The sequence below is a fragment of the Heterocephalus glaber genome, unplaced genomic scaffold (genome assembly GCF_053883595.1).
Source record: "Heterocephalus glaber isolate CG9 unplaced genomic scaffold, H.glaber_assembly_v1.0 deba00001481, whole genome shotgun sequence".
NCBI lineage: Eukaryota > Metazoa > Chordata > Mammalia > Rodentia > Bathyergidae > Heterocephalus > Heterocephalus glaber.
Genome location: NW_028258317.1, coordinates 37942877 through 37965010, shown reverse-complemented (window position 1 = coordinate 37965010; position 22134 = coordinate 37942877). Strand labels below are relative to the sequence as shown.

Sequence of the window (22134 nt, the reverse complement as noted above, 5' to 3'; positions counted from 1 at the left end):
GGTCCAGAGAGGAGCGCATCGTTCCCTCTTTCACTTCATTGCCCAAAGCAAGTCGTGGGGTCCAGACTACCATGGGAAGAGGAGAGACGCACAGTGGTCCTATGTGTCCAGAAGGAAGGAGCTCATACAGTAGCGGGGAGGCGCTCCTGCACACTGCCTCTGGGAAAGCAGATGGTTTGTATTTCCAAGCTATAGGAGACAATTAACCTGTGACCGAGTTCTAATTTGTAGGCATGCTCTCCTCCTTATGAATTACTTCATATTTTATGCAATGACTGATTACACCAAACTCTTTTTTGTTTAAAAAAAAAAAACACCACGGGGCCTATTAAGAAATCTTATCAGCAACACTTCCTGCAGTGTGTCTCGAACTGGTTCTCACAGAGAGAAGGCTGAAGGGGTGCTGTGTGCGCTTGTGTGCCTGCATCTGTGAGCATGTTCTTCAGACGCTAGAAAATGGAAAGATATGACTGGCTCAAGGTCAAGATTAGTCAATGCTTATAAATTTCACTTTTCAAGGTTAATGACTTAGCCCCTTCTAATTTAGCTGCACTGAAACTTGTTATAAATTTGTTAGTTCAGTTGCATCTGTTTTAGATCGGCTCTCAAATCACAGGCTGCTCTCATTCCTTCTCCAAACTTCCTCTTTCTTGGATTCCTACCACCATGATAATCCAAATGAACACTGAACTGAGGCTTCATTAGTTCTGGCATCTACTCCCAGCTCTTCCATTAACTGTATTACTTTGGAAAAGTTACTGCACCTCTCCAGACCTTATCTCTGAAATGAGAGAGTTGGCTAGGAGAATTCCTTCTAGCTACAACTGCTTATGGTTCTAAGTCACGCTGTGAAACAGATAGAGTCCCTGTTTCTTCCTATTTCCTGGATTTATCAGCAACTGGAGGAGCTATCTCAGCAAAAGCTTGGCCTCCTAACATACAACAGAGTCCCTTTGAAGATCAGTGACATTTCAGCACCTCCCAATGTATTATTTCCTCTGTTCCCTCCATGCCTGCTTTGTGGTGCAGAACCTCAAACATAAGGTGCAATTCTTATGCATTCAAATTTTAATACTTTTTTTCCTTACTTAAAACAAAAAAGAGTACACACACACACAAGTCAAAATCTATTCCTCTGGTGATATTAATCAAGATTTTGAAGGTTTTTGTTGTGGTGCTAATGTTGATGATTTTTAACCACAGGTTAAGAAAGTAAATGTTATGGCTTTTAATTGTTTATTCCTCTTAACATTTTACAGCCTTATATATGATAGTCAATGTACTAAAAACACTCTGGAGCACCAGTCTAGAAGAACAAGATTATATTCATTTATTTGGTTTTGTTTATCAGGCCACTGAAGAAACTATTTCAGGAGAAAAAAATTCTCAGGTGCCTAACTGTAACTAGATTTCTATACCTTCAAGTAAAAGTTAAAGATTTGTCTCAAAATGTCTTCAACACCTTAAAAATGTTGACCTCAGATTCATAGTCTTTCTCGAATTTTCTCTGCTCTGATGAGTAGTGTGGGAAGCCGAAAGATTTTAGATTCTTGTGCATTTTGATCAAACTCTAGTGTCCAAGTAACCTTGAAAAAGTTACATAAATTCTCTGAGCCTCAGTTTTTTCATCCATGGAAAGCATACCTGTCTAATAAATTGTTGTGAATAATAAACAAAATGGTAGCAGTAAAGCTCTGAATTTAGAAACTACACATGACAGATGACCAAAAATCTTCACTTACACAAAACCCCTGGGACTACATACATGTCAGTCTGTTCCATCGAATTTGCATCAAGATACAGTATTGGGCAGATATTTAAAGAATGAAGGAGAAAAACAAAGGAATATCTTAGTTCAGGCAAATCTGCCCCATGAGTAAAGAAACAACATATTTTAATTTTCGTGAAAGTTAACTAGAGCATTTTAAGCCTCTCAGTGATCCCTGAGTTAAGGATCTGCATCCCATTTTGCCTTATTCTCTCATTTTGCCTTATTCTCTTATTCTCTCCCTGAGTTAAGGATCTATCTGCATCCCATTTTGCCTAATTGCTTTCATAGGGTACAGAGCCAAAAGTGGTACCTAAAACTAGGCATGGGAAGTATCTGTTTTCTTATATACCCTCATCTTAGGATAGACAGCAGGAAAAAATACTGCATGCAGAACTCTTTTATACATTTTATAACAGCCTTACCAATCTATTCCCATAACTCAAGCATTTCATCATCACTGAAGTAAGTCCAAGATGTGGCCTCCAGTCACCTACTGTATCTGGAACAAGCCATATGTCTTGTGTACTTTTAGTCTTTTTTAAAAGAAATTTGTGAAAATACTAAACAAAAGAAAAATTTTGCTGTAGCAGAGTTCTATGTATACTTCAACTTAAGCATTATAAAATATTTTTAATCTCCATTGCTCAAAAACATAATTCAGGTTCAGCCAGGTGTTCAAACTGCAGCCCACAGGGTGAATGCATGTGGCTTGCTTTGGCCATGCTGAGTGAAAAGGAATTGGCTTGGGTTTCAAATAAAATACATAATATAGTTCATGTATACAAGTAATGAAGCTTTATTTCTGTATTTTTAATAATGTTTATCGTAATACAGCCCAAAGGTTGAACACACCCTCCCCCACCATTTTTGAGGCAAAGAAACAGTCCTACTTCTCCCAAGTTTCAGGTTTCTTTGTAATTAGCTCCAGTTAGATATTATTTCAGAGTTTCTCTGCTTTCGCATCCATTACAGCTTTTCCCTTTCTACCCTTTATCCTCTTCCCAAATTCAGGGAGGTTTTCTCAAGTCCAACCAAGGAACCACCACATCTTCCAGCTAAAGAGATCTCACGTATTTTCTAGTCTTCCCTTCTGCAAAGAAAGCAAGGCTCTAAGAAATTGCATGAACCGCATTTTGATTCTTTGAAATACTTCTTGTGTATGAAATTTAAGTATTTGGGTTAAAGGGCAGGGAAAATTGCATACGTGGCCTGTACATTCCTTTCCAAGTTATAAGTCTGTGATTAACATATAATATAGTCATTTAATCCGTCTCACAGGAAGGGGCGGGATCCGACAGACTTATTTCCTTTCTTCCAAGTGCCACCTTGCAGTTGTGGTCTTGTGGTAACTTGGCTTGTACAATTAGAAACCAAAATTAGAAGCCCAGCAACCACAAGAGGAAAGTGCTCTGGAAGGGCTCTAGGCTGTGACCCAGAAATCACAGCCCGAGACACTGTCAGGCCAGGCGTGGGGCAGAGGTCTCTCTCCTGCCAGATCCTGGCCGCTCCACTCTACACACTCACAGGCACACCTGGAGGCCCTCTACTTACTTAGCTGAGGCTTTCCGCAAATCCTAGGGAGAAAGGAAGGTAGAACGCCGGCTGCTGAACCGAGGCCATAAGTCAGCTCATCACAGGGTGGTGTCATCAGCACTTCTGCCCCCTGCCAGGGAAAATGCAAGTGTTTTTCATCAGAAACTCTGATAGGAGCCTCCCTGACGTTCAGCTGTGGGTTTTATTGTTATTTTTAAAAAAGATTATTGTCAAACACATGAACTTTATAACATCTGTTTTCATTCTGAGTTCCTTTTCTCCAAAGACATTTCATCAATAAGAATTACAGTTGAATACCCAGGAATTTGAAAACTTCACCAACTCATATACAAAAATCAAACATGTTTTCAAGATTGGGGACTTGGGGTGAAGGAGAGGAGTTCGCAAGCCCACCGGTCTGGCCTTAGCGAGCACAAAGGTCAGTAGGACCCAGTGAGTTCCTCTCTGTCTATCCAATTGTGTAATGACATAAAGATAAATGCCACGATTCACCCATCGACCAACAGTTTAAAATTATTTCATTATGACTTCCAGGTTGACTGAGGTATATACCATTATGTTCACCCCCTAGAGAGCCACAAAAAATTAAAGAAACACTGAGAACTCTGAAACATAGAACTCCAGCCCCTTACCCACCAATGATACTTAGCTAGGTCAATAATACTTGCTTTCTAAAAAAATACAGGAATGTGATATTACTCTTTTATTAAAACAGTCTTTTAGCTGGTCTGTTTATGTGAATTTTTTTTTAAACACATCATATTGGTGAATAATGTTATAATTAGTGAAATTTCAGGAAGGAAAGCATTCAGGACTCATATTTTATGGCCATGTCACACAAAATATTGTGGTTAGTGTCTGATTTATCAACAATCTGTGAGAGGGATGATATTCTTCTGTGTTTTTAAGAGAGCAGGAGGAAAACTGGAGCAGTAATTATGTGGGCAGTGACTGATTTACACTGCTTCCCATTGCAGTCAAATAATCTTGAGCAAAAAGGGGGAAAGAGGTAATCATAGCAGTACCACATCGCTGTAAAACATGGAGCATTTCTTTACACAGTGCTTTTCAGTGTGCAGTTTTGTGTGACATTTAACACTGTGACTGGCCTTTGAAGTCAGCTGAAACCACAACTCTACATAATTACAAAAGATACATCCTGTGGTTCTCAAGCCACAAAATGATGGCACAGAACACAGAGGAGACATACCTGGGGATGGGTGTGTGTGAAATGCTTGGTTTTTTTCCTCCCAACTAATAAGGAAAACATCACTACCCAGCCCCCCTAGTTGTGACTCAAATACCATTGAAGTGATGAGTTCAAAGGATGCCACAGAAATCCAGCTTGGGCCTGTTACTGATCACATAAAGAGCTCCAAGAGCAGGGATAGGCTTATCTCAAACTACACTGCTTTGAGGTTTTGTTGGAGTTTGGGGGTTTTTTCTGCTTTGAGGTTTTGAAGCGTGTGCCTGCTAGTATCCAAATGCGCTTAATACAAGTCATGGCTGGGTCAAGAGAATGTCATTTGGTATCGCTACAAGGATAGGAGGTGAAGGCTATTTTAAGAATAATATAGTTTGGGGGGATTCTGTGAAGTTTATGAGTAGTCAGAAAAGAGAACATAAAACTCTCTCTACACATGTAATTAAAATACAGGGTAACTAAACTCATGTGTAAGTAATAGGAGAGCAGAGTGGAGCCAGGGGATCATAATAAGCATCCTGGCTGAAGTGAAAAGCAATTTGTGGTGGGGCTTTCAAATTCCTACTTTAGTGGACAGATTTGGAAAGCTCACGTATAGTCTTCCTGGCTGGGTAGGTTTACTTTCATAGACCTTTCATTTTTAAAAAATCTCCCTAAAAATAGCAGCTGGGTTTGGTTTTGTTTTTTTGTTTTGCCAGAGAAATCACACAGTTTTATAAATGCATCAGTGTTTCATGGGAACAAACGCTAAGTTGAACTATAATCAGAATTCCTGTCCTCTCTCAGTAATGGGGTGAAGGAGGTTACTAGGCCTGAAACATCAGTATCTCGGCCATAGTCTCCCACACTTCCATGGGGCTTATCAAATTCCAAAGCATGTTCTACAAGTGGATTTATGAAATTGAAGCAAGGGAATGGGGCGGGGGGGGAGACTTTACAACACAACAGATGTCACTAACCCTCCTGAACTTCGACGTTAATGTGCACTGCACATCTCTGTGAGGGGCTGAATTCTTCATTGTCCCGGATAGTCTAGTATAGGGTCTACCTGTCTCTGCTGTCCAAATGGGGCCGTGGGGAAGACTGTGACTGGAACTGCAAATTGTTAGACTTCCTATGCTGCCAAGACCTGGCGCCTTGGAAGGTGTTTGACTGTTATTCTAATAAGCCCTATAAAACAGACCCCCAGTAGCCACAGGCCAGATTTATAAGGTGGTTGGGGTGGGAGAAATAGTAGGATACCAACAGATCATGAAAGAACAAAAGGGCCTGCACATGGTTTGGGATTATAAGTGATCTGTAAAAGGAAGAATGGTGCAAAAAATCCTAGTCATGGGTCATGGCCTTCAGAACCTCCACATCTAAGCCATACATACATAATTTTTCAGTGAATGTTGGCTTGAATAAGAAACTATACAGAACTGCAGAATGCTAGCATGGAAAGACCCCATCTCCACTGGCACCATCATCTGCCGATCTCTGCAGAAACAGCATCAATAACAAGAGTACTTCAACTAGGGAAGATGAGATGACTTAGAAAAAAATAAGTAACTAGTAGTGGATTGGAAGTTAAAGAAAAAAATGTTAAATATCAATTTTCTGGTGTTGCTGTGTCATCCGGGTCTCTGGGGCTGGGGAAGCCTGTTTTCTAGAATTCACAGTCTAGAGGGTGGGAGTTGAGATTCCAGACCTGCCCACCCCTGCCAACTACCAGCTTCACCCAGAGCACCTCTGCATTCTTAGCTTTTCCATATTGGGCTTCCGAGTTACTTCCCGTTGAAGAGTTTTTACATTTTTATTTTTATTAGTGCACATCTGTAGGACATAGTCATCACCAGGACTTGGCACGTGCAAGTGATACATCTTCAGTCTTTCCCACCTCATGTGCTCTTCTCCTCCTCCTGAAGACAGTACATGAGTGTGCGCACACTGCTCATCCTCCCACTCAGGAAATGAGCTGCACAGAACCGAACCTAAACTAGTCCGGCAATGTCAGGCAGTCACTTCCATCTCTGGTCTCTAAAATCCAAGGCTTGGACCAACAGCCACTCAGGTCTCCTTTGGGTGCTTCAGCCTCAGCTCCTCCCCCAACGCCAAGAGTGCAGAGTGCAGTGAACAGAGCTTTCCTACCCTGCAGGGCGAGAAGACTCCTTCTGCAGAGTGCACCAGCCCTGGCCATGAACCACCCTGCCTTTCCTTCTCTCACTCCAAGCTCCAGCTTCTCCTAGGCTAATGAGCCTCTCCAATCTGATCTCCTGAAAATCTTTCCCTTTCACTCCCTCAATCCTCTGAGCCAGAAAGTTTTTTATGCCCCTTCTTTCCCCTCTGGGGGCTGTGAAGAGGGCAGAGGCAGAACCTTCGGATAAGCCAGGTGTTTCTGGCTTCTCTGTCTCATCCTAGTTTGCCTAATATCAGCCTGGAGAAAAGAAAAAGAAGAAGGTCCCGCCCAGCATGGGGGCGGAGGCGGGCAAGTGGCTTCAAGCAATCCTGACTACACTTGCCATAAAATGCCGGCTGCCCATGTTTGTTGAACTCTGAGACTTGAATAATATTGTGCACTTTATCTTTATAGCCTCTTTTATGCTAACAGGCCTAGGGGTAGCCAAAAAGGGCAATGTACTGTAGTCTGCTAAAAGCTTTGCCATTTGATTGCTTCATAATTTCACCATTCATCTAATTTGGAGTGCACATTCGAGCAACAAACCTGTCTGTCACCCTTAACAAGCTCTTTGGTACAGACCGGAACAATCTCCCATAATGTAAACAATCGTCTCCTTCGGCAGAGAAAGAAAGCACACAACACGTTCTTCACACTCCCGGATGTAATTACTGTGGACTTTCCCACCCACCATGGGATTGGATTTCTCAATTCCCAGGACTCTTCATCCAGGAATATCTTTCAAAGTGTTTTCTCCTATTCTTTCTTCACAACTACTTCTCTCACAATTTCTTCACACCTTCTATGCACAAGCCACCACACTAGGAAATGCAAAGCCCAGTAAGATTGGAGTTACACTTCCCAGAGTAACAGCCTTCTGGAGGAAAGAGAACTGCAAGACTCCGAGTCTTCCTCTCTGTGGCTGTGCAACTTCGGTAACTTAGTCATATTCTTCCACCCAAATTTTCTGATTTACAAAATGACGTTCTAAATTCTGCTCTACAAAATCTTTTCTAAATTCATGAGGACTAAAAAGAACAATAAACATGTATGTACATAATTAACAATATATACAAAGTGAATTAGGTACATTTAATTTTTACCTACTCTCTACTCACCCACCCAATCATTCTTCAACCCATTGTCTTATTGGGAACCCCATTTACTGCATACCCATGCACCAAGAGGACGAGTGAGGGAGAGTGAAAACAAGAGAAGAGTTTACGATAAATGGATCTAGGGTTCATTTTAGTGCTTCAACTGCTTCCCTGAGGATCGAGACCCTTCCTCCATTAATGAAGTCTCCTAATGTGCACTATGCGATAGCTGACATAATTGAATTGGAGGAAGGATAGAGAGTAGACTACTCCACATTTCCATCAATGCCTCTAAAGTTTCAATCCCTATAAGAATAGAAATGGTTTAAATGAAAGGAAATTCTTGGTGCTGGGGTTATAGCTCCATTGGAGAGAGTGTGCTTAACATGTGTGAAGCTCTGGGTTCAATTCTCAGTACAAGAAAGAAAGAAAAAGAGAAAGGAAGAAAGGTAGTTCTCAAAAGAGGTCTACTGAGTCATGTGGGAGAAATCAAAGAGACAATGCAAAGTTACCAAAGAGCTTGATCAATTCTTTGCACTGCTTTGGCAAGACCAATAATTTGTTTTGATGTTGTATTAAAAACAAATCCTAAATTGTAAAGGCCATGAGAGTCATGGGATCATTTCTTATAGTCATCAAAAGTAAGTGCATAAGAGAAATCTCTCCTTTCAGATGATTCAGTGAAAAAACTGATTACAGATGACATTAAAACACTTTCTTTTCTTTCACTTTCATGAAAATATTTAACACTGATGATATGAGAGATTGTGAACTATAAAGTAGACAAATTATTGTAGATGGCAAAGAATGATCAAAGAGTACTTTAAAAACAACAACAAACTTGATGTACTCTGGTTAGCTGAGCCTGTATGTAGGTGTTTTAGGAAGGATATGGCGCTCATAGTTTTGTTTGGGATTTTGTTTTGATTTTCTGGAAACTTCAATCATAAAATTACACTTCTGAGACTCTTGCCAAAGTGAGAGGTCTTAGAAAACAAGGACCCATTACAATGTCCCAGACTGTAGGACCAGGCCCAGCCTACAGGAAGCGTTAAATGATGATGATGACAAAAACAGACGACAATGACAGCAATAAGAATTATAATAGCTAGTGCAACTAGAATAATTACAGTTAATATTTATTCAGCTCTTACCATGTTCCAGACACATTGCCAAGAATTGTGTATATATATGGAAATATAGATATATATCCTTATTTACATATATATATACATCCATATATATATATATATCCTTATTTAGTGCTTATGAGATCCCTCAGTATATATTAGTAGAAATAATATTAATTTCCAATATTTATAGGATTTAGTATATTTTTGTTCATAATTATCCTCAAATTTTTGTAGGTCCACTCTTCTATGAATCATGGCTGTCACAGATCATAAAGAGTCTCCTGTGGAACAAAGCAAGGACTCTGATCAAAAGACCATGTCTCTACCAGAGATGGAGAAGGAAGCATCCCATTTGACCCTGAAGACTATGGGGACAAAATCTGGGTGGAGGCACCTCCCTGAATGGAGGGATTATATATGATTTTATTGTTTTTATTCTTTTGCTCTGGTTTACATATTCCAAATATCAAAGAATGAGCATGCGTTATTTCTAAAATATGTGAAGATATTAAAGAGCTAATATTTAGAGAAAGAAATGTGTGATAGTCCACGACATGAATTTGAATCAACAATAAAATATATGGTGCCAGGATATATTACAATCAGAATCACAAAGGGAACCCAAGAAGTAATATCATTAGGAACACTGGCTAGAGGTTATTTGAGGCTTCTGTCCAACTTGAGCCCTGAATTTTCTGAACCCTGAAAATTATCACAAAACTGATTTTTGGAAAGATAAACAGGACTTCTCTTGGAAGATTAAGAAAGCTGAGGGGAGAGAGAACAAAAAAAAGAGGCACAACTTAGCTGAATTCAAATGTACAAAAATTGTCATAAAATGATATTAACCAGCTATACACGATCCCCATTTAGAACAAAACACTAAAATAATGCTATATGTTACAGTGAGAGCTTGGTGCTCAATAGCAAGACAACTTTCTTGAGGATTAGTGTGATGGACACTGAAAATTATAACTCTCTACCCCTGGAAATGTTTAAAACAATACAAACAAGCAACTGTGGGTCTGCATGGATAGCTTTGCAAAAGTCCTGGTTAAATTATATTTTTGCAAGCCTAACCTTATTCTGATCCAATCGACTTCTACTAGATTAGACCTATGATGAAAGCCTGCTATGCAGTGCAGTATGCAAAACAAGGTTTCTTTCTGAGGTGCTAAGCATTAATGCAGTTGTAACCACACTGACATCTAAATTCTGGAACAACTGACGAAAATTCAGACTTCTGCAAAATATTTCCTCTATATAGAACTCTGTAATAAAAACTACTTTATGATAACATCAGATCTTTCATGTCTTCTGTCTTGCTAAACTATATGGAAAATGGGAATTCTAATTGGATGTGATAGAGTCATTCAACTTGAGCCCAACATATTGATATTGCCAAAACATGACATTCTGGTTTCCTTTTGTTTAAGATAAATTAAAACAATATCCATCTTGCAAGCACAAGGTCCCAAGTTCAATTCCCTGGTACCAAAAAAAAAAAAAAAAAAAATAAGAAGTAAAACAATATCCATGTTCCTACCCAAATAAACTCACAAGATCTAATTTCTAATGTTTTGTATTTATTAACATCTGTTTAATGATTATTCATTAAACATAACACAATGGGAAAATATTTAGATGGTATTTTATAATACTTCAAAAATAATTTTATCTATACTAGTAACTGATCCTTACAATAATGTCATAAATGGGATCCAAATTTTACCATCATAATGGCTGTGAAACTAAGGTTCAGGAAAGTTAGGTGACTGGCTCATATTGCAGAACTAATAAGTATTAAAGAGTAAATTTCGAGTCAGGTAATTAACCTTCTGAAACCCTTCCTACTTTACCATGCTACCCTATGTTCACAAACCTTTAGGGGTTTACAGCATAAGTGGCCCTATACACTAAGAGATAAAGACTACTAATATCAAATAACTCTAAGTCAATGCAAAAATTACTGAAATCCATGTAACTTTCAGCCCTCTTGCCACATCTTCCTAAGTAGCTGAGATTATACAGGACTGTACTCCTATCTCAACGTGAGTTTTAATGGGAATATGCAAGGAACTGCAAAAATATTTCCCTTTTCCACATGCCTTTGCCACTCCTCCCAAAAAAGAAGGTTGGACTGTTTTCCCCAACTTTTTCTGCACCTTCCTTACCCCCAAAGGACTACACATGTGACCAAAATGTGGCAGAAGTGACATAATTCAACCTCCAAGGCTGGGATTTACAAGATCTTGCAACTTTGGTTTTGTCAACTTGAAACACTTATCTGAGACCACAATACAAAGCAGCTGGCCTCACCTTCTGGAAGATGAAACACCATGTGGAGCAGAACTGAGCTGCTACAGCCAACAGACACTGCCAGCTCTGAGTGAGCCCAGCGGGTACTTCCCAGCTCAGCCATCTCTCCTTTTGATGGCAGCAGCATGAGTAAGCCCATGTGACGGCTGAATCGGCCCCACCCAGCCAACTCAGAGAACCACGGACATCACAACTCTTGTGTGCAGGAGTTTCTAAGGCTGATGCTCTTGAACATATAATGTAACTCCTGAAATGCTAGAGTAATGGGGTTGGAATTTTTCCCATCATTGACTGGGAACTATCTAAAATATTTGCACTGTGGAATGACGTGAAGACTGTTTTAAACAATTAAATTGGTGTTCTGAAATTCTAGAAAACAAAGTTACATCTCTTAATGATTGTAATACTCCAGGCTTATTTAGTATCATAAAGGGAGTTTGGGCTGAGAATGATAATTGCCTGCCTAATGCCCATTCTTTTCTCCATTCTTAGTAAAAATAAAACAAAAAACTTCCAAAACATCCTGACCATATGGCTATCCAGAATAAAGGCTAGATTTGCCAACCTATAAGTGCAGGGCATTAAAATACACCAGTTGTGTCACAGTGAGCTTATTCTGTTCCTCTTCTCATTGTCCTTTCATTCTGCTTCCATCCTGGAGCACAAGGCTGAGCTCACACTCAGCCACCACCTTGAGTGAGGAAGAGAATGGCTACATATTAGACATAGTAGAGCTCAAAGATGTCTGATGCCCCATGGTGCTAGCATGCCAATCCTCCTACCTTTGCATTATTCTTATGGCAGAAAATTTTAACTGTTACCTTGATGAGGCTAGCATTATTTTGGAGTCCTGTCACTTTCATCTCTGCACAAACACTGGAAATTGTAGTAAGAACGATACAGGAAAAGAAGGAGCAAAGGATTTATTGTCTGCTTGGGTATAAGAGATAGAGATTATATTTAAAAATTTTAAAAGTTCTGAGCCTGGGTGATAGAAGTTGTTTTACCGTTTTTCCTCCTTTATGTATTTAGTTCCTACCCCTAACCAGCACAATGAGGGTGTTCAGAATCATGGAAATTGGTTCAGTCTTCTCTTTTCATTCTGTGTCCCAATACAAGTACCAAGTCAGAAGAGTGAACCATCCCCAAAACCAGCAAAGATAAGATTCACAGTAGACATAGTATGGTCATAAGGAAAGATTGGTCACCATCAAAATTTCGTTTCTTCTTATACTTGGAATAGAGTTGCTTTGATCCCAGAAATACTGTAAATCTTTATAATTTATTCAGAAAAAATGTGTCATTTGCAATAGAAAGATATGGTGTCCCAGATGTCAACAAAAGAGACAAGGACCTTGACTTCGTAGCACTCCTATCCTGGAAGGGAGATGGCAACAAAGAACAATAAATATAATCAGTAATAAATGATGAGTTGCATTGGACAATGATACATCCTCTGTCGAAAGAGGAAAAGTAGAGCTGACCAGGCAGACCAAGGTGTCCTCAGCAGGGATGTGGAGGGGAGCAGTCTCCATTTGGCAAGGTCCACCCTTTGCTAAGAGGCAGAATAGAGGAAGTATATAAAGATGACATGGGCTGGAAGTTTGTGAACACCCACAAAAGAAGTGAATTTATTCCAGATTACTTTTCAGGAATAGTCATTAGTGTACTCGAACCTTTTGCTTCAGTGAGTTTGCCTGAGTAGTTTGTGGGTAAGATCCACCCACTTCTCAGATTAGAAAAGTAAAGAGCCCAACAGAATTAACATTACCAAGGGTACTGTTTGATACTTTAAGTAATAATAATGACAATCAATTTAATATAGTGCATGGTGTTTGAACTCTTCCTACATGCCAAGCACTGTCCAAGTTGCTTAACAGAGATGATTACTTAGAGGATATGGTACTTGGAATAAAGGGATTCCTGCTGAAGCATTTAGAAAAAACAAATCAGAAATGTGCTCCTACTCACCACAAAGTATGTGGCTGACTTGCTGTGTGAGGTGTATATGCACCAGCCTTACAGATATTAGGGTACTCTACAAGCTCTGGGCACTTAAAGGATTTTGGTAAATATTTAGATGTCAACTGGTTAACTTGACATTAACCAAAACCTTCTTGAATATGCTATTGGGGTGGGGAATAGTTTGTGGTATAAATTTATTGGCTGCTGTTTAAGCGAAAAGAATTACAATGCACTATAATGTTCGTTCTAATCAAGTGATGTTTGAAGATTGAATTTCAGACTGTCAATGTGGTGCACACATTTGTCTCGGAACGAGACTGTGCATCCCAGCTGTGGAAACATTTGGGAAGGTGAGAATTGTGTAGACTAATAGATTCCTGTGGCATGGACTTAGCTTAATGCAGCAAAAGATGTTTTCACCAAACAGACAAATCATCTCATCCTTCACACATACACATCATTCCGGGCACACTTCAGCGACACTTAATTCTTCCAAAAGGATCTGTGACGGTAGACAAAATGTATCTGCTAAGGAAAAGCCGCTTCTCCTTCTGAAACACAGAAGGTAATTTGGGAAAGTAGAAATTTGGACACTTCTCAAGATACTATCAAGAGTACATCAAATATTTTTGAGCAATTATTTAAGTGTACTGAAATACTATTTTTATTTGTGACAAGGGTAAACAAGAATAGAGAAATGACTTCACTAATAAAGTGCTCATGTATTCCTTTAGAAATCTTTATAAGATAAATGTAAATCATTCAAAAATTTTAAGTAACTTGTCAAAAAGCCAAAATAACAAGTAACTTCTAGAATTAGGATTTGAGCCTAGGACATCTGACTCTAAAAGCAATGTGTTTGGCCAGTGTCCTTACAAACACACACACACACACACACACACACACACACACACATTATTTTATTGATCAGGTTACTATTCGTTTCTTTTAAACTTCTAAGTCTGTGGCAGTGGATATATTTTGGATAGGCAGCCTCTATTTCTTACTTCTTTTGACAATATGGCCCATATTCTCCTAGATATAAACTCTCCCACACTTTAGCCCATGGAGTACAGACTGACTTCTACTCCGGTGTTAGGAACAGGTTGGCTTCAGTTTTTATCAGAGAACTTCATTCACCTGGCCATGGAGATCAGCTCATGGTAGTCCCTGAAAAGTACCCTAAACTAGGCCCACTGGGATGATTGGGGGTCCACGAGGAGAAAGCCCTTCTCACACACAAGCATGAACTCAGAAGGACAAATACAGCCATCCCAACACCGTATGAAGTCTGAGAATGAAGCCAGAGCTGAGGAAGACCAGAACAGGATCAGAGATGGATCGAAGGTGGGTAAGATTTGAGTCCCTGAATTCAGTCACAACCAAAGCCAGCCCTACCCCTACCCTGCACATCTATGAGAACCCATAAACCATCTTTTATATAAACTAATCTGGACCCCTTTTTCTATTGCTTCCAACAGCAAGAGTCCCTCCCAATAGATATCATGCTCCTTTTCAAAGAAAGGAGAATAGGAGTCAGACAGGCCTGTTTCCATGAGCAAAGCAAGGCTCAAAGTCTTAACCAGGGGCATAGGGCAGAAAATGAGATTCTAGGGCCCTCCGAGAAAGATGTGCTAAATTATTCCTGGGCTTAGGTTCTCTACTGTATGAAAGGGCCAGGGCTCACTCCTCTCCTCCAGGTTCCTGGAGCTTCAGGAAATAAAACAGGGACATCAAATATCCTTATGGACAAAATAAAAGGCATACTCAAGAAGAAGAGGAATGTAGCTCAGGTGTAGAGCACTTGCCAAGCAAGTACGGGGTCAGTCCCCAGTGTTGAAAAAGGAAGTAAAAAAGGAGGAAAGAGGAAGGGGTGCTTGGCTTGGTGCTCTCTCTCTCTCTCTCTCTCTCTCTCTCTCGCTCTCGCTCTCTCTCTCTCATACACACACACTCACACCCACTACCTCCAAATCCAGAAACCCTGAGTCCATGATAATGAGACTAAGAAGGCAGCCACACCTTTCCTGTTTCTCTCTTCAAACTGTGCATAGAAAAATACCCCAGCATCAAGTTGGCTGTAACATAATCCAGGCTAAATGCAGAAATTGCAAAGCCAAGGCCAAAATAGACATCACATCCTTAACTCAATCTCATTGAGTCTCCTTAAAACAAAGTAAAAAGGAAAAGATAAAGACAAATCATCCTGGGGAGAACTATCACCTAAGCAAACCCTTGAGCCAGCTTGGTCTGTCTTTCATCAGTGCAGGCCCAGGCTGCCAGCCCTGTCAGTGGACTTTTGTTGAGAACTATCATTGGCTGCATAAACAAAGCCTATCTTTTCACAGCAGCAAGCGCGCACGCACACGCTCACACGCGCACACACGTGCACACACACACATACTCACGCGTGCCACCACATTAATGCCCTCTCACTTTCCTATTGCTCTGTCCCAGACAGAGATGGGAAGGTTTTAAAGACTGAAGAACTTAAAGGGGAAATGCTGTATTTTCTAACTTGAAAACATCATGTTTCTATTCTCCTGCCATTAGCATCTGAGTTTTCAGGAAGGCAAGCAAACGAAAGCCGAGAGAGCCAGGGCAGCTGCCTCACAAGGGTTAAAACTAGATCAGAATCAAATGGCACGCTTCCCCATGTCTTCTGCATGACTGATAGTGGAATCGATCTGCAGCGGTTCATTTTCTCTCTGGAATCTCTGCCTACTGAGAACAAACACAAACACATGTGGAACCAATAGGAAGCAGACTAAGGGCTTTAAGAGTTCTGCACCAACCTGTGTCAGAGAGCTCTCACTTAGCAGATGGGCAATTAATAAAAGGGTCCAACGGTATGACTGTGTCAAGGTGCCTTTAAGAGCTAACAATCCTCTTTTGTCTTCCTACTGTAGAGTGCAGATGGATTGCAATTCAGAATAAGTGCTGTATTGTGCCTCAGTGCACTCTCGCATGGTGTCCCAGTATGAAGAGAAGAAGGCCAGGTGTCCTGTGTCTCCCACATTAAAGACAAACATGATACTGATTCCTTCCCCCTGCTAGCATGTTAAGTGCTGACGTGACCACTAATCTGGGGAAAACTGAACTTTATAAGTAAAGCGCCCTTTCATAAATATCTGAAAAGGAAGGATTTGCCATCTCAGTATTGCCAGTGTGTGCATGCTTTTTGCTGCCCATCGATTCTAATCACAAATGTGTATCTTGCCTTTCAGCTGACAGCGTGGCTTTATTAAAGTCACTCAGAGCTGAGCTGCCAGTAGGTGCAACTTAATTTTTTTTAAGTGTACAAAATGAAGGGTCTCAAGTGGATGCAGGAAGCCACGTGGTTATTTTTACCAATAGAAACTCTGCATTTTGGTGAATTTCCACTTCGCTTGCCCCCAGCCACTCACCCCGTCCTCTAAGCCGCTGCAGTCAGTCAGGAACCTCTTCCTTTCTCTCTGAGCCAGGCCGGAGTGGAAATGTGCCTCTCACTTCTAAGGCAGCTGCAGGAAACTGAGCATGTGCCCTACTGAGCAAACTCGACCTCAGTGTAGAGTACCAATTTATGTGGCCAATCCCTAATTCCTGTCTGGTGCATATCAAAATATCATGAGGATAGCATCATGTTAGATGTCCTATGGTGAACTTGTATCTCTGGACTTTCATGATATGAGACAGAGATCAGGAGGCCATCGGAGGTCCGGAGACTTTCTCCTGGACTTTCCCCTTCACTCACCATTCTGTGCAATCAGCATCTGAACAGGTGGACAGAAAGGAAGCCCATCCGATGAGACAGTCTGTCCAAGGCCACAGAAAGCACCCCCAGCTGATTGTTGCCGCTGCTCTTGTCACATTGAGGAGAAGTTTTCCTCTGTAGACTGAGGCTCAGCCCATCATTTACTCTGCTAAAATAAAAATAAAACTTCATGAAGTACAAGCAACATTTCTTGAGCTTTAACTCTGGCTGGCTCCAAACTTCAGTTTTAAGAACTTTTCAAGTCAAATGAAGTTATGAAACTGAAGAGAAAGTTTTAGGATATTTTGTCAAGCATCTCAGACTAGAGATTAATGCCAAAGAAACCAAGCAATGGGGAAAGTTATAAATGGAGAAGCAGAACCAGGGTTGGGCCACACTCAGGTCTCTCTCTAGGCCCACAGGAGCCCGAGCTCCTTTCCGCTCCGCCCCTCCTGTACTAGGCGGCATTCTGCTCTTCATCATTATAAAGCCTCACACCTGGGCCCCGCCCCTGCGTCCCAGGGAATGAGGAGGAAAATGCTCTGGTAATTCTTCTTTCAAACAAGAGTTGGGAACAACTCATTCACAGTTTTCTGACAGAGCAACTTCATCTTTCCCTCTGGTCTTCCCTCCTCACGAGGACAAAGTGGGGACACAGATGACTTTCAGACTACAGATCCCACCTGTTATAAAAGATACTGAGAGAGAAAAATAGTGCTCCCACATGAGGAACTGCTTGGCTAATCTCGCAACACACTTCTCCCTTGCAAACTGTTCACTACCTACAATCTTCAGGCATCTTTTTAACACTCTGTACATGAAATAATCCCTGTGTTCTACTCTGTTTCTTACCTTATGCTGGAAGGGTTGTCCAACAAAATACGTTCTTCTACAATAACAGAGTTAAAAGGGTGTCATGGTGTAAATATGAAGGGTCTCCCGGAGACTCGTACTGAGGGCTCCATCCCCAGTGTAGCACTGCTCAGAAGCAAGACCGAGAGGAGTGCTAGTATCCTGAGGTATCAACTTCATCCGTAGATTATTTCATTCTCGAGCTTATAGAGTGGTGGGGTGTTAGAAGGTGGGGCCCAGGCGGAGGAAGCTGGTCACCGGGAGATGCCTCTGAAGGCTATTTCTGGCTCCTTCTTCTCTGCTTTTTCTCACTTACTCTGCTTCTTGGCTGTCATCAGGTGAAAAGCCTTCCTCTCTCCTGCCCTTCTGCCGTAATGTTTCTGCCTGAGAACCAGCCGACTGTGACTGAAAACCCCAAAACTCAACCAAAATGAACATTTCCTCCTTTAACTTATTTATGTCAGGTATTTTGTCCCAGCAACAGAAAGATGACTGATACAGATGGGATGTAAATTAGAGAGCACATTTCTCAGTATCCCCTGTAGCTAGGACTGTCTTCTCCAAGCACAAACTGAAATGATAAGGCCTTCCAATTCAGAGTTTTAAATCGGTAAGATAAGCTCCGTGCTTTGACCCTAATCATGGGGTAGAGCATCGTGGGAAAACAGCTTCCACCATCCAATGAGAGAGAAATGGATTAGTGACATCAGAAGAAACTGAGTCCTTGGCTGGGGACAAAGGTATCTCCCAGCCTAACCCTCCGTTTTTGTTTCCTGAAACTGTATCGCATTTAGGTATTAGATACAATAATTAGCTTTCACCCCACATACCACACACTCTTCTTCCAGAGGTTGGGCTCCCTAGGAATTGGTCTCTGAGATGTACATGCACGTGCATAAGGTTTACTGGAGCGTGTTCCCTATATTATAATGGATATTACGGATAACAGCAACAGAATTTGGCAGAGGGAGAATGTGAACCATGCAGTGGTTAAAGAAGCCACAAACAATCCTAGAGGAGACACTGGCTTTAAAATGACATTTTAGGGTCATTGAGGCAAGAAACCAAGATACATTTACCTTTGCATGGAGCCGTCATTGCATGCAGTTTCCCCTTGGAGAGGAGAGAGGAACACGAGTGGCTGATGAACAGTCCCGAGAGATGCTCGGCTGAGACCTGAGCGCCGTCACCATGTCCAGTGGGGGAATGAGCGCCTCAGTCCCAGAGGGGGTCTGGTCCTACCACAGCAGCGTCCACTGCACTCAAGCCCTCCCACTTTCCAGACCCACTGCCTCAGGTAATACGTTCTTGAAGACTCAAGCTGTGGGTCTGGTCGGTCGCTTTCCTTGAAGAAGCTTACAAAAGAAAGCAAACACATTTCTACTACTCCTCTATCCCAAGACTAATATATTATTTCTATTGTGAACAAAATATTTAATCAACATTGATGCAGAGTAGATACCACATCCTGTGGGATGTTGTGCCATCATTCTTTGCACTAGACCCATCTGTAGGTCTATCAGGTTACCAGTTCCAAGTGTGGTGACTGGATGAGTGGATCTGATAATCCTAGTCACACTGCTACACTTTCTTTACTGAAAATGTCCCTTAATATAATATAGAATTCTTTGTCAGTTTTCCAAGCACTCTAATAATGGCAAAGACTTTTCCTAAATCAAACTTGTAACTACATATATGATGATTCCTGTCAAGTTGAGTGGTTGCTTCTTCCAAGGCAGAAGGATTCCAACGTAATCAACATAGTGACTGATCTCCTCGAAGAGTTGTACAATGTGAGCAGTTGAGCGTTGATCTAGGCTGTTGACACATTGGCTTTAGCCAGAAGAAGTAGCTAGATCAGCCTTGGTGAGTGGGAGTCCATGCTATTGGGTCAGCAAAAAGCCAATATGCCTACTCCACTGATGCATCTATTGTGTCAACCCAGGGTGGCTGGTAAGAAAAGCTGGCTGATATCAACTGACAAAGTCTATTTTATTGCTTATTCCTTTTCCTCAATGGATGCTTAACATGTGGTAAGTGGATATCTTTTATACTCATTCCTACAGGTCTGTACATACACTTCTAATTCCAGATCATTTTGTACCACATCCAATATTTCTTTTTCTAGGTCTCTGATCAACCAACAAAGGCATTCACCAATACCCTAGAGCAGTTGGCCAGGTAAATCCCTAGAAGCTCTACCCACTGAAAGGATAAGTTCCCCTGATCAGTTCTGAAATGCAGCTGTAATCTACTTTTGACTTGTACCCACACACTGAGCTGACCCACGAATGAACCAAGGTTAGTCTTTCTCCCCTCTTTCAGTTTCTGTTGGAGATTTGGCATTTCTTTTAAGACTCCCAGTCCGAAAATGATCTCAGGTCTAGAGAGTAGGCTGAAGGCTGACTGTGTTCAACCTTTCGATCACCTGTCTTTGTTTTCTTTCCATTGTGTGGCTTGAGATTTTTTGATTGTGTGGCTCTTGCCCCATCTGTTTTGCCCAAGGGACACTCTCTCCCACTAACTTTCTCCCTGGCCCCCCAGCCAAGCTTGCACCCAACCTTACCATTCATTATAAATAATATCCTTGCTTCTGATAGTCAACTGTCACCACCTGGCCTCTATCTCCTGGAATTCTGTCACCCTCATTGTCAACCCAGTTTTCTAACTGCATTTCCTGCCACCAGCTGTAACTGAGTTTTGCAGTAATGCTGGAGCCTGCTTCGCCAGCATATTCCTGACCACTTAGGTAGATGAAGTGACCACCAGGCCCTCCTGATCAACACGTGCAACTAACAGGTCTTGCAACCTTATAGAGTAGTTCCACTTGAGCATACCAACTTCTTAGAGCTTGCTGATCCTTTTGCAGCCTCTGCCAGGGCATATCAGCTATGAAGGGTGTGGAAAGCAAAAATAGAGGAGCATGTTGAACTGTGGAAGTTGAGGCAGAGGCATCAGAAGATCTTACTAGAAGCTCTTGAAGTGGAATGCACAATTAGAATTGTCCACCTTAAAATCAGGGGACTAGGTTTTATACCTCTGCATTTTGGATGCGTTACTGTCCTAGGGGAGGGAACATGATCTTGGACAAGGGAGCTCCATTTGGTTGAAGAAATTTGCAAAGGAAGTTCAGCTGAGTTCTTATAGCCATCAGTGCTCCCAGTAACTGGAAGGGTCAGTGTTTCATCCTGAAAAGAAAGGTCTATATACTACAGCATCCACTATACCAATACTCACTGTACTGTGCACCAAGCTGATCTTTAATATCATTTCAAAATCATTATCTATTAATTTTATACATATTGTTTTCCCATCTCAGCTCTTCTGCATATAGCTAACTCCCACTAATTTTTCAAAATAGCTTAGAGTTTCTCTTCTGTCTTCCCTGACCTCCATTAGTCTATGTTTTACTCCCTTTTCTTTTTTGTTCCCACAGTAAGTTTTATCATTATCTTATCATATTATATTGGAATAATTATTTTAAACCACATTAAATAGTAAACTCCTTGAGGGAAGGGATGATGTCTTATTCTCTTTTATTGCCTGATGTTGACATGTTGCCTGGCATATTATAGGCACTCATCCAATGTGATTTATTAAATGTGTGAGTGAGTAAATGAATGAGTGAATAAATTAATGAATGTTCACATACGCTCTCATTTTATTTCCAAAAAGAATTTGAGCCAGCCAAGTTCCCAAAAGAAAAAAAAAAACAACATTCTGCAGCTTATGGACTAGTAGCTCAAAATATGCAAAACCTGGCAGAAGTACGTATCTCACTCTATGGAATGGCACACTATTGGGGTATAAATATGGGTCTTGGAAAACCCTCATTTTAAGCTACAGATACCCAGATTGGTGACAGCAGGGTATCTTCTCACAAGGACCACAGATCCCAGCCAATAGCACTTTCAAGAATGTGCAAGCAAAGAGTTAACAGTATCACAGCTGTCTTTCATTGGAGGTGTTAATGAGGTGACGGGGGTGGGGGGATTTTAAAATGAAATTGTGTTCAGTCGTTCCAGTTAAATTCCAGCACAATGGAAAGCCAGGAGCCTCTCTGCACTCCTCCTGGTACCCAGCCTCTGTCCTAATGGGGTCTGACTGCAACTCTGGTTGTGTAGCTCACAATGGTCCACAGAGGATGTGGAACTGCCTACTTGTTTTCTGAACCACACGCTGCCTTGAGGAAGTTACTAAAATCTAGTTGCCAAAGATACCTGGGTTAGGGTAAATGATTAAAAAAACAATGTGCAGGGAGAGCAACCTAAACTGTCACCTGTGAGTCCAATCAGAAACCGGAACCTAAAGTCCTTCTAGTGTACTTTGGGCCTGCTTATTTGGATATTCT

The 22134-nt window shown here is 41.1% G+C and overlaps 1 long non-coding RNA gene across 1 annotated transcript in view; it reads right to left on the bottom strand.

The window, feature by feature from the left end:
* Positions 1-236: 236 nt before the first annotated feature.
* Positions 237-22134, bottom strand: part of LOC110347756 (uncharacterized) — a 79021-nt gene continuing 57123 nt past the window's right edge. The window contains exons 2-4 of the long non-coding RNA XR_002392549.2: positions 16932-17100; positions 3323-3434; positions 237-2861 (exon numbers count right to left, since the gene is read on the bottom strand). This is a non-coding gene — a long non-coding RNA (uncharacterized LOC110347756). The remainder of the gene's footprint in view (positions 2862-3322; positions 3435-16931; positions 17101-22134) is intronic.